An 18,493-nucleotide genomic window follows, 5' to 3' on the forward strand; every position below is an offset into this window, starting at 1 on the left:
CTGGGATCAAGTCCCGCATCAGGCTCTACACAGGGAGCCTGCTTCTCCCTCTGCCTACGTCTCTGCCTCTCTCTGTGTCTCTCGTGAATAAATAAATAAAATCTCTTTAAAAATAAATAAATCTTTAGAATCTTTATTTTCCTATTTTTTCATAGAATAAAACTTTTACTACTGTCTGACATACAGCCAGATGGGAGTTGTTACTCTCAAATCCTCCTAGACAATTGATGGTTTGGGGCAAAAGAAAAGAAAAGAAAAGAAAGGAGGCAAACATTTTCTAAATACACACGTATGGAGGGTCTGGAAACCCAAACTATTTTCCAGGATTCAAGTAGATCTCTTCATAAGCACACTGCATATATACAGAAAACAGAATCTAAACCTCAACCAATTATATTTCAAAGCAAAGAATGTTTTTCTCCTGACAGAATATGTGCATGACAGCTCTGGAGGTTTAAATTTAAACCATCTTGAATTAAATCTGAACACACAAAAAGTAGATCTTGACAACCTTCCTAAACAACATTTGCTCATGCTTGGGTAATTCAGAAATGGCTGAACAGATAGATGCAACCTTCCAGAAAAGAATTTGCTTCTGAGCTGATATGAAGCACATGAAATTTCAGCTGAAAAGGTTACTAGAAGAGGTAGAAATTTGTAAGACATTGAAAATAGAGATGCCAGGGAAATATCAGAAAGGGAGACAGAACATAAGAGACTCCTAACTCTGGGAAACGAACAAGGGGTGGTAGAAAGGGAGGTGGGTGGGGGGGTGGGGGTGACTGGGTGACGGGCACTGAGGGGGGCACTTGATGGGATGAGCCCTGGGTGTTATTCTATATGTTGGCAAATTGAACACCAATAAAAAATAAATTAAAAAAAAGAAAAGAAAATAGATGGGGATCCCTGGGTAGCTCAGCGGTTTGGTTCCTGCCTTTGGCCCAGGGCGCGATCCTGGAGTCACGGGATCGAGTCCCGCGTCGGGCTCCCAGCATGGAGCCTGCTTCTCCCTCCTCCTGTGTCTCTGCTTCTCTCTCTCTCTATGTCTATCATAAATAAATAAATATTAAAAAAAAAAGAAAATAGAGATGCCAGATGAATGTAAAGATGATAAATGTAAAGTAGGCGCTTGGAATGAGAGCAATACCCATGGCCATAAATCTAACAGTATGGTTAATGTCACAATTTCAAAGGTTTTATGTATTTATCTCAGATGAGTGCATAGCCTAACATATCCTTATCCAGTTTTTTTTCTTCTCAGATTCCTCTTGGTTATAATAATACTTCATATTTTTGTAGTACACTTCACTATACTGTATACATTATAAGTTATAGTGTCTTATATGTCTAAAGTTACTGGTTAAAACCATTACAACACTGTGCAAACTTAATTACCTGATACTTGCCCTTCCAAATTCTGCTTAGGACCACATGCTAGAGTTGGAATGGGACAATCACACACACCTGCTCCCAGTGCCCTCTGCTCACCTTTCTCTCCGCAGGGTGTTTTTGAGTCCAACTAAGCTCCCATACCCCTCAGGAAGCCTTCCTTCACCTCTCCAGGTCACAATGATGTTCCAGAGCTCTCTTAGCTTGAAGCACACATTTTGAGAGTAAAATCATTAGAATTACATAGTTTAATGGTGACTTGCCTCCCCTATCCACAGTACCAATTATTTATTATAAAATGACGTTGTAAATTCCTGAGAGAAAACAGTAAAGTAGAATTGCGAAAACTCAATTAACTTTTATTGAGCCCTTATGACAAATCAGTAAGTACTGATTTAAATGTTTAAATTTCTTACTTAATGCTATCGAGTAGAGAAAGGTATTTATCATCCTTATTTATGTGGTGGGGGTGGTGGGAAGTGAGAGGAAGAAAATCCAAAAAATTCAAGAGTAGTATGCCCAAGTAGAGAGTCTGTTCCCGATGGACTGGCAGCTCAAGATTGTCTTCTGACAGCACTCTTAGAAGCTGGGCTACAAGTCCTTTTTTTTTTTTTTTTTTAAGATTTTATTTATCTATTCATGAGAGACACAGAGAGAGGCAGAGACATAGGCAGAGAGAGAAGCAGGATCCCCACAGGGAGCCTGATGTGAGACTTGATCACAGGACCCCGGGATCACAACCTGAGTCAAAGGCAGACGCTCAACCACTGAGCCACCCAGGTACCCCAAAAAGTCTTTTTTTATTTTTTTTAAAGATTTTATTTATTTATTCATGAGAGACACACAGAGAGAGGCAGAGACACAGACAGAGGGAGAAGCAGGTTCCATGAAGGAGGCCCGATGTAGGACTCAATCCCAGAGTCCCAGGATCATGCCCTGAGCCAAGGGCAGATGCTCAACCACTGAGCCACCCAGGTGTCCTTTCCTGAAGGGAGAACTGTGGGGTACATTTCCATGTTCATCACAAGTCACTCCTTGAGCCACTGGATCCAGTCCATATATATTGAGGGAGCCTCTTCTCCACGATTCTGGTGGGCCTCTCCTTCTGGGGGAATCTTAGAAAGGAAAGTTTAGTGGGAAAAATTACAATCCTGTAGGTCCTAGGGTCCCAAATGCTAATCATTGTCTCCCTTCTCCACTAGCAAGTCTAGATCTCCTCACCCTCAAGAGCTGGTCTAGGCTGTTTACTTGGTGACACAATCCAGATTCTCATCTGTGATTGCTGCACTTGTTCATTTACTGTTACAACTGAAGGGAGAACAAAGAAGTGCTCAAATAAGTCATCTGTGTGCTAAACATACTGTCTTTGCCTCTATTATGTAATTAGAGCACTGCTCTTCTTGATGATTAGTGTCAATTACCTCAGCCAAGATAGTGACTCTTCTTGCCTGCTGATATCTGTATCCTTGGTGGAGGTGGTCTTCCACTGCAGAAGAGGAATTCTAACCCTGCAGAGGCAAGAGCTTTGGGGACAAGATGCACAAATTTCCCAAATGGATCATTTCCCAATAGGAAGTTGAGGCAAGTGTGGTCACTCCTGCTTCCACCCTTTGGTTTTTTTGACCCATGTAGACTTCTTATCACAGATGCAGCTCCGTATGAAATCTTTGATTCAACATATATGCCATGCCCTGGAGGGTGGCTCACCATTCTCATAAAGTATCACCTTCAAGATGGCACTTCAGCTGTGCTTCTAGAAGGCTGTTCTACTTCAGCTGTGCTTCTAGGAGGCTGTTCTACTTTTTCCAAGCAGCTTCTTGCTGGTGCAGTATGTGATATGACCAGTGGGTCCTGTGGTCATGAGCCCATTCCTACACTTCAGGTAATGTGGGTTACCAGATTTGTTTCAGTGCTCTATGGGATCTCATGTCAATAGAGTAACACTCTGTAAGCCTTTGGATTAGTAACATTGACTGAAGACCTGAAGGTAGGAAAGGCAAACCTATACCAGGACTGTGTGTCCAGTGTGAGCATGAATTGCTGGCCCTTTTGGAGAAAAAGTGATCCAATGTACTCAACTTGCCATCAAATGGTCAGTCTCCTCAAAGAACGGGTGCCATTGGGGCACCTGGGTGGCTCAGTGGTTGAGTGTCTGCCTTTGGCTCAGGTCGTGATCCTGGGGTCCCAGAATCAAGTCCTGCATCAGGCTCCCCGCAGGTAGCCTATTCTCCCTCTGCCTATGTCTCTGCCTCTCTGTGTGTCTCTCATGAATAAATAAATAAAATTAAAAAAAAAAAAAAAAGAATGAGTGCCATAGTGGGGGCCTACCATTAGTCTCTGTTAATGGCAGGCTGTATATTTGGAAGCAGTAGCAGCGACATTAGCTTTGTTAAGTTAGTGCCCATGTTGTTAGGTCCATGGATAGCCTCCATTTCTGTCACCAAAGCTACTTTATTCTATGCCCATTTTGCTGGCACTGGGTTGGCTGATGACAGGATCTATCTGACATCTAGCTGAGTCATTTTGTCTACTTGGTTGCTTAGTGTCTCTTCTGTGGTAGATGCCCTTTGGTGGACTTTAATATATAATAGAAAGGTCTACATGTTTTTCATCCACTGCCATATGTCCATTCACATGTCCCTACCCATTCTTGTCTCCCTATTCTTCCATTCTTCTTCCTTTCATGTTCCTGTCTAACTGGCTAGGCCATTTGCCATTACTATGACTCTGTATATATTCTAACTTTGGGCCATTTCTCTCTGCACAAAGTGGATGACAGCTTGAAGATCTACCCTTTGGGAGTATTTTCACTTGCTACAGTTATTTTTTTCCTCAGGAAAGCATATGCAGAGAAAAAATTTGGTGTGTAGAATATTTACTAAGGAAACTACTCAAAAGGAATGTGGGAAAAAGACAAAGGAGACAAGATTGGACAGACAGAAAAGTACAGCTTGGTATAGACCTGATGGCAACCTTAGATGATCTGAAAGGAAGCTCTAGAGCTAAGCTGATCTTTCAGAGTTGCCCTATGTTGGCCTGCCATGGCGGGGCATTTATATCTCCACCTAAACCAGTCACTGGATATAAACAGCTCTAAGAAGGCTGTGACTCAGGTCAAGGAGTTTCTTTGGGGCTGAATCAATCCCTAAACATTTTGACAGATGAAAGCTGACATTGACAGCACTCCTGGCAGCTGAAGATACAAGCACTTTCTTAAAGAAGAATCAAGTGGCACATCTTTGTGTCCACACAGAAATGAGATAGCCTGAGTTCAACCCCTGACAAAACTGATTACTTCCTGGGTAATCTTGGACAAGTTACTTAACGTCTTTGAGTTTCAATTTCCCCATCTGTGAATGAGGGTTATCATATTACTTATTTCATAGGGATATTGAAAAAATTCCAGGATGTAACTCATGTAGAACATATTATATGGATCACCAGGAAGAGCCAGGTGAAATTTAACCATTATTATTATTTTTTTGTTTTTGTTTTGTTGTTGTTGTTGTTTTCCATTATTATATTTTTATATAAAACTGGATCAGCAGTAATCTCTTGAACATCAACTATAGCGATATTCTTCTGGATATATCTCCCAGGCAAGGGAAACAAAAGAAAAAATGAACAATTGGGACTACATCAAAATAAAAAGCTTTTGTACAGTGAAAGAAACCATCAAGAAAATGAAAAGGCAATCTACTAAATGAGAGGAGATATTTGCAAATGATATATCCAATAGGGGTTCAATATCCAAGATATATAAAGAACTCTACCATGGCTAGAATAAAAAAGACAAGAAGTAAGTGTTGGTGAGGATGTGAGATGTGGAAGAAAGGAACCCTCATGCACTATTGGTGGGTTGTAAATTGGTGGAGTCACTATAGAAAACAGTATAGAGGTTCCTCCAAAAACTAAAAATAGAAGTATCATATGATCTAGTAATTCCACCTCTGGGTATTAACCTAAGGAAAATGAAAATTGTAATTCAAAAAGATAAATGCATTTCTATGTTTATTACAGCATTACTTGCAATAGCCAAGACATGAAAGCAAACCAAATGTTTGTTGGTAGATGAATGGATAAAGATTATGTATATATATATATATATATCACTCAGCCATAAAAAATAATGAGATCTTGACATTTGCCAACAACATGGATGAACCTAGAGGGTATTATGCTAAGTGAAATAAGTCAGACAAAGAAAGATAAATACCATGTGATTTTAGTTATATGTGGAATTTAAAAAACAAAACCAATGAACAAACAGAAACAGACTCATAAATTCAGAAAACAAACTGGTGGTTACCAGAGGGGAGGGGAGGGGGATGGGTGAAATAGGTGAAGGAAATTAAGACATACACAATCCCAGCTACAAAATAAATAAATCACAGAGATTAAAAGGACAGCATAGAAAATATGGTCAATAATATTGTAACAAAGTATAGTGACAGATAATGACTATACTTACCATGTGAGCACTGAATAATGTATACAATTGTTGAATCACTATGTTGTACACCTGAACTAATATAACATTGTATATCAACTATACTTCAATAATTTTTAAAAAGTAAAAAAATCTAATCTATATATGCTATGCACTATAATATTTCTAAGGCCGTTATTATTGGATAGGTAATATCATCCAACCTTTTTTTATAATATTTTTCTTTCTGGGTTCAGATATAGGAAGTTAGTTCTACTAACTTGAATTAAATTTCTGGAGAACGGGCCTGGTACTTTCTTTGCACACACAGCACCCAATGAGAGGCTTGTATTTCTTCCTGTGGCTGGAGGGTATGGCAAACACAACAGGGAATTAGTGGGCAGGCTGAGCATGTGCACAATTATGAAGCATCAGCATTCGCTCATTACCTCGGACAATGGCTGGCTCTCCAGCTGCCTCCACCCTAGCTATGGTGGGTTTGGCAGGCTGTGAAGAGGAGCCTTCCCTCTAGCAGATACTCAGTATTGGCTGGATTCAAATAATCCCTAGCTAAATATCATCTCTTATAAGGAGCCTAGGTATCCTGGATTCAAGCTGAGAAACCATACTCTGTGAAGGATCAAACTGGCTCCCAGTGAAGGAAATGATGAGACCAAGAATACCAGAGAGAGGAGTCCCAACCCCCGTCTTAGACTTTAGGCAGTGGTTTTCAAACTGTAACTAAGGGTTACAAAATTATTTTAGTGAAACAGTGACAAGCTTTTTTTTTTTTTTCTTAATGAAATAGAGAAATATATTACATAAATATATATTGCTTCAGAAAACTTCTTGTGAATGTATGTTTTTTCTAGGGTATGAGTATGTAGCTAGTTGTGTATCTGGCTGAAATATACTGCCTCAGGTGGGAGATTTAAAGCAAGAATTATCACCCTGATGCTCAGCCCAAAAGCCCTACTTCACTTTCCTTTCTTTTTATCAGAAATAGCTTGACGCATTTCTCTTATACCTTTCCATTTCATTCATATTGTATTCATTAGACTTGGGGTAATTAAAAAGAATGCATTTTATTTGTTACTTCTATGCCCCTTCTCCCTTCCAGTTGGTTCCCTGGGTGGGCTAAGAAGGTTGGACTAACCACTCCATTTCTCTCTCCTATCAGGCAAAATAATCAAGAGTGAGCTGGGCTGTAGCATTCTGGGAGGAGATTAGAATAGGCTTCTTATCTGAGACAGGTGGAGCCAATGAAGAAATTACTAGATGAGCACCTGGGTCACTCAGTTAAGTGTCTGCCTTCAGCTCAGGTCATGATCCCAGGGTCCTAGGATCAAGCTCCACACTGAGATCCCTGCTCAGAGGGGGGATCCCTCTGAGGATCCCTGCTTCTCCCTCTCCCCCAACCTCCTTGTACTTTCTCTCTCTCAAATAAATAAAATTGAAAGAGAGCAAGAGAGAGAGAGAGAGAGAGAGAGAGAGAGAGAGAGAGAGAGAGAGAGAAAGGAAAGAAAAGAAAAAAGAAAAGAAAAAAAAAGAAAAGAAAAGAAAAGAAAAAGGAAATTACTAGAAATCTCATTTGGCTCCTCAAATCCAAGGATGTAGGTAGAAACCCAAAGCCAATTGTGCAGAGAAAAACAGTATCAGAAACAAGGGTGAAGAAGAAAGGGTTGATCTTGCAGCACTGAAATGAGAGGACAGGAGGCAAAAGGGAAGATCCCCCAAATGAGGAACATCCACAGCAATGTTTCATGATTTGCAAATGAGAAAAGCTAAAGCATACAATTTCCCTACCTACCAATTTACATATTTTAAATGTGCCAAAAGAAGATGATAGGGGTATGGATTACGTGGGTATAGCCATTTCTAAATTATATAGCTAAAAATTGTGCATTTCAGTGTACATATATTTTAATTTTTAAAATTGATAATAATTAAGAATGGGAAATGTATAAAGGTTGGATAGATTGAGAATGGCAGATTGTTGAAGCTAGGTGAAAGAGATTCATTATACTCCATTTACTTTGTATTTGAAAATTTTTACAATGTCCCAAAATGCCTTTAACATTCTTCCTTGTTATTAATCCATCCAAGGGCTAATATGCCTTTTCTTCATAAACTCAAATGAACATGGAAGCAATGAATTCACTATGCTGTTTCCACATTCCTGGCTGCTCCCAACAGCCAAGTGTCAAAGTTGCATTAGACCAAATGGTCCAGGAGCAGCCTATCTACCACAATCACACTGGATAATCAGAAGGGATCTAAGAGATAGAGAAGGTGGCTTCATGTCTGAAACATGTACTAAATCCAGCATTTCTCCACTGACCCCATAGATCTCTCTGAAGTGAGACCTTCCCAGGAACCTGTGAAGGTAGAATAGACTTATGCTTGTTATTTTATTGTGTTGATAATTAAGGAAGCAACAAGACCTGGAAAGTGCCTGATGTTGTAAATTATGAATAGAGAAGGTGGGGTGGCAACAGCTGGCAATTCAACATGTGTGGTTTGCTTTAACAGGAAGCCACAAAGAAATCTCTGAGGCCCAACACAGCATGAAACTATAGAATTTCTTGCTCAGAGCTAAGAAATGAAAGGCCTGCTGGTAAGGAAATAGTCCCTTTATCCACCTCCTCATTAACAGGTCTAGAGGGAAAGTGTGCTGCCAGAGGCTGGTCTTGATGTCTAATGATATGAAGCAGAACTGGAGCATTCATGTGAAATGGTATAATAGAAAGGTGTTCTAGTCTTGGATCTTCAAGGAGCTATGCGGTATTGGGCAATTCACCCAGCTAAGCTATACTTTCATTTCCTCATCTATAACTTGATCTAGCTGATATTTCTAAAATTCCATTATTAATTTGCCATAAAGTTTCATTCACCCATTATTGGCAAGGTAAAATTGTCCTCGGCCCACCTCTTACCTAATTCTTGACAAAGGCCAGTCTCATAAGCCAAGAGAATATTGACTACTTCTATGTGGTGATTTAATGAGATGAAATCCCAAGTTTGCAAACTCCTCATTAGATATAGCATTTCCTGAAATTATAGTAGAGGAGATTTTTTTTCTTCATTTTGGAGGTTCTTCTTTAACATACCCTATTAAAATGGAAATGCCCCCAAAAGACTCAGCCCTTAGCATTGATTTAAAATTTTGTAGAAATAGTTCCATTAGATAGGTCTTGTGGGTAGGAGGAGAAGGGACTGAAGTGTGAAGGCACTAATGTGAATTCAGTGTACTTCTTGGGTTCCACTACTCTGAGTGATAGACTAGTTGCCACACAGGAGAGGAAGTATGAAAGGATTAAGGTTAGGGAATAGTTTGTGGAGACTTGAATCACTTGAATTTGTTACAGTCCACACAAATTTTAGCACATTACTCTGAAGTTCTTTACATCAGGCTTAGGTATTGAATGGTTGTGGCCCCCTCAAATATACATGTTGAAACCGTAAGCCCCACTCTGATGGAATTTGGAGATGGGGCCTTTGGAAGGTAATTAGGGCTAGATGAGCCTAGGAGGATTCCCATGATGGGATTAGTGCCTTATTGGAGGAGACCCAAAAGAGATTGCTCCCTCCCTTGCCACACACTCTCTCCAAAGAAAGGTCACATGAACACACAGCAAGAAGGAATCCATCTGTAAGCCAGGAAGAGAGCTCTCACCAGAACCAGATGCTGCCAGCCATTACTCTGGGACTTTCCAACCTCCACAACTGTGAGAAAATAACCTTTGGTTATTTAAGCCACCCAGTCTTGTGGCATGGCAGCCTGAGCTGACTAATACAATCTCCTTTTAATCATGTGGCCCCCTTCCCTTCCAGTGTTAGCCATGAGTCAATTTGCCAAATCAGGCATGAAAGAAATTTCCCCAAAACATCTGGCAAGGGAATATTCTTAAACATTATTCTTCTCCCAGAGATTACTAGGCAGGTTCTGTTTTTAGATACATTCAGTGCACTTCTCAGGCTCTGAGTTTTCTGTCTGCTTTTGGATGAATCAATCAAACAAGGTGGTTGCATTTCCTAAAGGAACATCTCTCTCTTAACCTGGTTCACATATGAAATGGGTTTACTAACATGATATGTGTTGGAAAAGTTGGAAAAAACTTTAATGATTTTTTAAAAATTTAACAGTTTCAAACATGCTCCAAAAGTAGAGTAGTACAAAGAGCATCCGCATATTCACCACTCAAAGTCAGTGATTGCTTGTGAATATTTTAAAATAAAATACCAGTGAGAGACAAAGTATTATATCTGCAAAGTACTAAGTGTGCCATGGGGGAAAGAACTTCATTATTTTGTGGGATATAAATGCATTATCAAGCTACAGAAAAACATATCTAATCCTTTTCTTCATCTACATGCAAGGATACATTTGACCTAGGCTTTAGAAATTGAATTCTTTAACAAAACAAACAAGCAAAGTTAAAAAGAGAGAGAGACATAGACAAACCAAGAAACAGACTGTTAACTATAGAGGAGGAACAATGGTCACCAGCAGAGAGGGGTGCGGTATGGGGGGAAATAGGTGATGGGGATTAAGGAGGGCACTTGTGGTGATGAGCACTGGGTGATGTATGAAAGTGTTGAACCACTACATTGTACACCTGAAACTAATATAGTACTGTATGTTAACTATACTGAGAGTAAAGTTAAAACTTAATATGAAAATTAAAACTATATTCTTTAATAAAATGGAAACATTGAATATTCAGGGATAAACCTTTCTTCTCCCAGTGGGTTTTTGATGTTCTCTTCTGATGACCCCAGAAAGGGGTTCCCAAGAGAGGGTTGCATGGACCGACAGACTCCCCTTCTTCACATTCAAGTTCTTCTTAGCAGTCTCCTGAGGGAGAAAACTGGGGGCATCATTCCCCCCACCCTGCTGCATCCTCCCATAGATTCCCATCTGATCCTTTTCACAAACACAGTTAAATCTTCAAAGTGTCATCATTTCCACACTTGATTTTTAGCACCTACTCTTGACTGGCATCCTAACAGCATGGTTTCATTAAAATTCTGCAAGGACATATGCCAGCTGACATATTTATGTCACTCCTATCTTTAAATCCATATAGTGCTTCCAGTTCCTAGGAAAATAAATTTCCCCTGCTACCAGACCATGGACTAGACTCCCATGGATCACATCAAGTCACTGCTTTCTTCTTAAGCCTACCTCTCCATGTTCCCAGTAAGTGGTCTTCAGGGTTGTGACATGGTACTTTCCCTTCTCTACCAACCTTGTATTTAGAAAGTTCTTCCCTGTGAGCTATTCTAAACCTCTTCTGTTTTTACTATATATCGCTTTAAAATTACATTTACTAAAAAATAAAAAATAAATAAATAAATAAATAAAATAACAATAAATAAATAAATAAATAAAATTACATTTACTTGAGAGGGGTGAGGAGAAGGATGGAACCTAGCAAGACTGCCTAAAAGAGGCACTTTTTTTTCTTTTAATTCCAGTGTAATCAATATACAGTGTTATGTTAGTTTCAGGTGTACAATATAGTGGTTCAACAGTTCCATATATTACTCAGTGCTCATTGAGATAAGTGTACTATTCATCCCCTTCACCTATTTCACCCATCCCCCTTCCCCTCTGGTAACCAACTGTTTGTTCTCTAGAGTTGAATCTGACAAAGAAGATATGTACCTATACACAATGGAATATTACTCAGCCATAAAAAAGAATGAAATCTTGCCATTTGCCACAACATAGATGGAGCTGGAAAGTATAATGCTAAGCGAAATAAGCCAATTGGAGAAAGACCACTATCATATGATTTTATTCATGTGAAGAATTTAAGAAACAAAATAGTGAACAAAGGATAAAAAAAAGAAAAAAAGAAAAGAAAAGAAAAGAAAAAGCGACAAACCAGAAAGAGGTACTTCTCTTTCCTCATTCACAGCATGAGAGCAAGTGCTCCAGAAGTTACACAATACCTTTGCTGAACTATTGTGTTCACATTTGGGGGCTGAACTTTTTTGGGTTTGAGAGATGGTTTCAGGATGTTCCAGATGTTTTTAAGGCACACATCTTGTAAAAATACTCATTTAAATGTTAAAACTCTATGGCTTAAGAGAGCATGTCAATTTATATTTTTCCTGTATGTACTGAATGTATTAGTGTTTGATGCTTCAGGTAATGATCAGGTTGTTCTATGATGACATGACATGGATAGGAAGAAGTAGAAGAGTACAAACTATTTGATAGCATCTTCCAGAGAGTCTATTTTTATGATTTTCAAATACAAACACTGCCTCACATGACCCCAATGCTTCCATTATTTCAACTTTTACTATGATTACTGCCATTATTACAGTGCTTCACAGTTGCTTAGTAAAATCTGTAACAGTCGAAGCACCAAGAGACCAAGATAGCTTTCTAGTACCACCTTGTGGCTAACCCACTAATACTCATTTTAAACTGTACTACATACCATCTTAGATTGGTAGATACATACATAAAGTACTAGCAAAATATACAATTTTTGATGCCTATATAATTATGTATGTAACAAATGAGAGAGCAGGAAGAAATTTTACGATTACTTAAACCTTAGGTGATAGGAACCAATTTATTCCACATACGCACAGGACTTAATTTCTCTCTAATTAACATAATCTCAGTTAATTCAGGGGCCCCCTAATCCATCCATTGGCTTGCTTCTCAGTTCTGGAGGATTTAAAGGGTGTCAAGTTATCGGGAAGTGTGGGAAGGGGTTTCTGATCCTTGGTTGTCAACTAACATAAGTCACTTCTGTGTCCTTCATTACTGTGTCCTTCACTGCCAGCCGCAAGACACCTTCAGGTCTGGTGTATAAATGCTGATTCTGGACCCCTCCTGCTGCTCTACACCACATTGAACCCCACCTGCCTACGCACACCACACCACCATTCTTTCATGGACTCTCTGGGGCTTCACCTGGGGAAGCAACACATGTCATTCTGTTCTAGGATCTCCCAAATCATCCAGAGTTTGTGTTTTTTTTTCTTCTAGAAGGGCTCAGGCTCCTTTTTAGTGACTCATGGGCATGTTAGTACCTGACTCCTTCCTCTCCCATGTGTCCCTTTATCTCCCAACCTACAGCCCCTGAAAACCATTCTTCTACTCTGTTTCAGTAAGTTTGACTTTTTTATTTTTTTTAAACATTCTACATATAAGTAATACTAGGCAGTATTTGTCTTTCTCTGTCTGGCTTATTTCACTTAGTATAACACCCTCTACTTTCATCCATGTCATAGCAAATGATAGGATTTCCTTCTTTCTTAAGGTTGAATAATATCCCATTGTATATAAAGAGAGAATACATATATCACATTTTCTTGATCTGTTCATTCATTGACAGACACTTAAATTGTTTTCATACCTTGGCTATTGTGAATAATGCTGCAATGAACATGAGAGTAAAGATATTTCTCCCAGGTAATGGTTCCATTTCCTTTGGATATATACCCAGAAGTGGGAAAGCTGGATGATCATATGGTAGTTCTAGTTTTAATTTCTTGAGGAACTTCTGTACTATTTTTTCCATTAAGAAACTATACGACTGAGCTAACAGACCACACCACAGAAAAGAAGCAGGCCTCTCCACAGTGGATCAATTTGTTCATATTTGGGAAAGACCCTGAGAACTAGATAGGATACTGAGAACTAGGTAAGACAGGTCTTGATGGCCTACAGCTCCCCAAGCCTTCAGAATCAATGCCTAGCCTTCCATTTCTCAAAGGAGGGCCTGTCTCCTCACAGGCAAGAAGGATTGATCTGGGCCATGTTCTTTGCAAACTACAGAACATTGTGTATTGGCAATGCTGGGATCTGAGACTTACCAGCCCAAATTGATGCCATTTCCCTTACATCCTCCCCTCTGGCCTGGCCTATGGGGATCTAGAACTAGGATACCCCCAGATTTCCTCTCCTAGAAGCAGGTACATGTGCTCACTGGAAGCTGATTCCTCTAGAAACTTCTGATCCATCAGTATAGCCCCTCAGGGCAGCTTCACCATCACCTACCTCCTAGTCTCCCCAAAAGTGCCAAATCGGCCTTCACATCGAGTCCATCCAATTTGCCCTCCTCTATATTGGCAAGTTAGTGAGTGTGGCAGGCAAGAGGTCCACCATCTCAGGCCTCAACATCTCAGTCCCTGGGGTGAGAAGGGTACAGCAGTGCCTACTGAGGAGGGCTGGGGCTTTACAGGAAGTAAGTACACAGGATGAGGATGAGAGGGAACCTTGAGAGGGAAACTTTGAGAGGAAATCCCTTATTTCCTGCCATCCCTAGGGTAAAGACCAAGCTTCCATAGCGCGAGATTCAGAGCTCTTCTGCATCTCAATGCTCCCAGGCTCTCCATTGTCGCCTCCCACCAACACAGAACTTCTAGCCTGTCTCAAATACTGAGTTAGACCTCTGTTTCTAACATGTTGTCTCATCCCTTCTGTCTTTTGAACATGAAACTCCATGCAGGCAAGATCCTGATCTGGTGTTCAGCACCTGGATGGAGCAGGGCCAGTCCCCAAGTCATTGAGCGTAAGGAACTGAACTGCCAGTTCAGGTCCACACTGGGGCATGGAAGCTGGGTTTCTGGCAAGTGCATGGAGCCAGAGCCCCTCACCACCATCTTTGGCTTCCCTGTTCCCCAGACCATTCACTTGGACATGCAGTTGGGTGAATGCACCAATGATTATGTGGAATTTACGGCCAACAACAAGCTGACCTGGCAGCATCTGTGCATGCAGTAGCCAGTAGAGCAAGTGGAGTAGACAGAGCAGATCCAGAAGGAACAGGAGTACTGGAGGGTGAGGGGCTTGGCTGCCCCAGTTGGGACAAGGAATGTGTAACCTCACAGAGAGTGAGTCTTCCAGCTCTTGGAGGAGAAGGACGATTCAGTCCTAGCCAGGTACCTTTCTGGCAGACCAATAAGAGCACCAATCAGTGAGTGTCATTGTGGTCCATTCTACAGACCTTCATCCTTGTGGCCATTGGCATCTGGCAGATGCAGCACCTCAAGTGCTTCCTTAAGCCAAGAAGCTAATGTAGATAAGCCCCAGAGACCTAGCATCCACTCACTATCCTTCTTTTGACTGATGAGAAGTGGCTTGGCCTGGAAAGGCTCTTGGCTTTCCCTACCGCTCCCAACCCCACAGGGTTTCCTTGCTACTTGAAGGGGGACAGAGGACCTCTTTGAACTGGTTCCTCAGCCAGCACTGGGGAGAAGATGGGTTTCCAATTGGAGATACTTGGATGGAAGAAGCTGTGAGCTCCTTTGTGACTCCATGATGCTAAGGAAGAAAGGTATAAGGGTGCTCCCAACCCCTGTGTTAAACAGGATGGATAAACTGTCCCAAGACGGAGAAATAAGAGTGAAATTAAACTGCATGCTTTCTAACCTAAATATTTATTCCTCCTTCTCTGCAATTCATTCTGGTATTTTATGTGTCTAACCAGATATTAACATGAAGCCCTTCATACAGTGGTGGGAGACTGATCCCAAAATGATTGGGATGAAGGGATGTGTCCCCAGAAGCCTTGGCAGCATGTGGAGAGCCCTTTCCAGAAAAGTCCAATTTGGGCCCAGCTTTTGGATAACCTGAGTGTTTTTGATGATCCTATGCCTGTCTCTGGGTTCTGGACAGATTTGTGTCATTCCTGTTACCCTGACTTCTGGGTTTTTCCAGATCAGATGAGCATATTGGTTTTCCTACCATTTTTCAGTCAGTCTTGGTCCCTATAATGTCATTGGTTAAATTTTTTCAGGAGATGCTTGCTTCTATAGCATTCTAAATTACTGTTTCCATTATATTGAGCATACCCTGTACTCAACCTTCACATGCACATACAAGTGTATATGACCAGGCATCCATGCCCCATTGCTTCTGCCTTATCTTATCCAAATTTTAGCCTGTACAAAGCCTGTACTGGTTGCCCTTTTGGAATATAATCATCTCTCATTTGATTTGGACATTTTCTGTTATAAGGAAATTCACTGGTTGGCACCTTCAACAAAATCAAGTCCAAAATGTCAAGGCCAAGGATGTCATTAAAAGGAGATTCCATGGAACACCTGGGTGATTCAGTGGTTGAGCATCTGCCTTCGGCTCAGGGAGTGATCCTGGAGTCCCAGGATCGAGTCCTGCATCAAGCTCCCTATATGGAGCCTGCTTCTCCTCCCTTTGCCTGTGTCTCTCATGAATACATAAATAAAAAAAAAAAAGGAGATTCCACATGAGGAGGGGAGTCATGACAGCCCCAGCTCCTGGCCCCTGAGAGACTCACATTCCCCTGGGATATTCATGAGGGATGACTGCAAGCCTTGGAATTGCTGCCCTTTTGTAGATATAGCTACAATTAGTCTCTGAAAGTATCCATAAGACTTACCTGAAGTCTCAGGAGGAGATGTGGAAACCATTGGAGAGTAACTTCTGATCAGAAAATGTGACCTAAAAAAAAAAAAAAAGAAAAGAAAAGAAAAAGAAAATGTGACCTTAGGGTTCATTTCCCTCACTCAAAGCCAAGAGTGGGGTGTTCTGCTCTCCACTGCAAAGGAAATACAGTGACCCAGATAGGCATATCCTTGCCCACAGAGCCTGTAGTCCAACACCAAATGAGGCAGGAGATTGAACAAGTCATAAGGGTGATGCATGTTTCTGAGAATGGCACAGGCCCGGGGAAACATGACGGGAGTCCTAGCCTAGTCTAGATGGTCAGGAAGGTCTGATTTTTAGAACGAAGACTCATAATAGGAGTTAGCTGAAGGAAAACTCTTCTGGTCAGAGGATAGAGCACATAAGGAAACCCTAAAGTAAGATGATTTTTTAGCAGAAACTTTGCAGGTCAGAAGAAAGTGGCATGATGTATTCAAAGTGCTGAAAGGGAAAATCTCCAGCCAAGAATACTCTACCCAGCAAGGCTATCATTCAGAACAGAAGGAGAGATAAATGGTCTCCCAGACATACAAAAGTTAAAAGAATTCATGACCACTAAACCAGCCCTATAAGAAATGTAAGGGAGAATCTGTGAGTGAAAAACAAGAACCTTAAGTAAGACTAAGAAAAATAGGAAGCACAGAAGCAGCGAAAATAACTTTATCTGTAAAACTCAATCAAAAGAAGCATAAAATAAAAGGATATAAAATATGATAATGAATATCTCAAACATGAAGGAAAGAGGAGTAAAGCATGAGTAAAGAATGAGTTCAGGGGCAGCCCCGGTGGCTCAGTGGTTTAGTGCCACCTTTGGCCCAGGGCCTGATCCTGGAGACCCAGGATCCAGTTCCACGTCAGGCTCCTGCATGGAGCCTGCTTCTCCCTCTGCTTGTATCTCTGCCCCCTCACCCCTGTCTCTCATGAATAAATAATTTTTTTTTAAATCTTTAAAAAGAGAGAAAAAAGAATGAGTTCAAAAATAAGTGACAGCTTAATATAAATTGCTATATGTGGAAGATGTTATATATAAACTGAATGGTAAAAATAAATAAATAAATAAATAAATAAACTGAATGGTAAGCACAAATAAAAAAATAGTAATAGATATACAAAAAATAAAGAGTAAGGAATGCAAGTGTATCACTAAAGAAAATCAGCAAACCATAAAAGAGAAAAAGAGAAGGATCAAAGAAAAACTACAAAAACAACCGCAAAATGGATATATATATACCAACAATTTCTTTGAATGTAAATGGACTAAATTCTCCAATCAATCAAAAGACATAGGGTGACAGAGTTGATAAAAAACAAACAAAAAAAAAAACAAAAAACAAAAAACAACAAGACCCTCTATATGCTCCCTACAAAAGATTCATTTCAGGCCTAAAGACACCTGCAGATTGAAAGTGAGGGGATAGAAAAAACATTTATAATGCAAGTATATAAAAATATACATATATATATATAATGTAAGTGTATGTCAAAAGAACTCCAGAGTAGCAATAGTTTTATTAGGCAAAATAGACTTTAAAACAAAGTCTGAAAAAAGTAGAGACACTTGGGTGGCTCAGTGATTGAGCATCTGCCTTTGGCTCAGGGCATGATTCTGGGGTCCTCGGATCGAGTCCCATATTGGGCTCCCCACAGGGAGCCTGCTTCTCCCTCTGCCTATGGCTCTACCTCTCTCCCTGTGTCTCTCATGAATAAATAAATAAAATCTGTTTTAAAAAATAAGTTTAAAAAATTAAAAAACAAATTCTGTAAAAAGAAACAAAGGACATTATATAATAATTAATAATAATAAACAATCTAACAAGAAGATATAACAGCTATAAATATACATGCACTCAACATGGGAGCAGCCAAATCTGTTAATAACAAACATAAAGGAACTAATTGATAGTAATACAACAATAGTATGGGGCTTCATGCTTAGCAAGGAGTCTGCTTGAGATTCTCTCTCTCCCTCTGCCCCCTCCCTGCCCCATGCTCTCTTATTCTTTAAAATAAATAAATAAGTATTTTTAAAAATAGTAGGGAACTTTTAACACCCCACTTGATCAATAGACAGATCATCCAAACAGAAAATCAACAAAGAAACAGTGGCTTTGAATGACACTGGAACAGATGGATTTAACAGATATATTCAGAATATTCCATCCTAAAACAACGGAATATACATTTTTTTCAAGTGTACATGAAACATTAGCCAGAATAGATAACATATTATGCCA

General features: G+C 40.1%; 1 long non-coding RNA gene across 1 annotated transcript in view; it reads right to left on the bottom strand.

The window, feature by feature from the left end:
- Positions 1–987: 987 nt before the first annotated feature.
- The window catches only part of LOC111095523, a 31,236-nt gene continuing 13,730 nt past the window's right edge, over positions 988–18,493 (bottom strand). Inside the window, exons 2-4 of the long non-coding RNA XR_005358099.1 lie at positions 16,213–16,274; positions 1,489–1,592; positions 988–1,046 (exon numbers count right to left, since the gene is read on the bottom strand). This is a non-coding gene — a long non-coding RNA (uncharacterized LOC111095523). The remainder of the gene's footprint in view (positions 1,047–1,488; positions 1,593–16,212; positions 16,275–18,493) is intronic.

Source organism: Canis lupus, chromosome 4 (assembly GCF_011100685.1).
Source record: "Canis lupus familiaris isolate Mischka breed German Shepherd chromosome 4, alternate assembly UU_Cfam_GSD_1.0, whole genome shotgun sequence".
In the NCBI taxonomy this organism is placed as follows: Eukaryota; Metazoa; Chordata; class Mammalia; order Carnivora; family Canidae; genus Canis; species Canis lupus.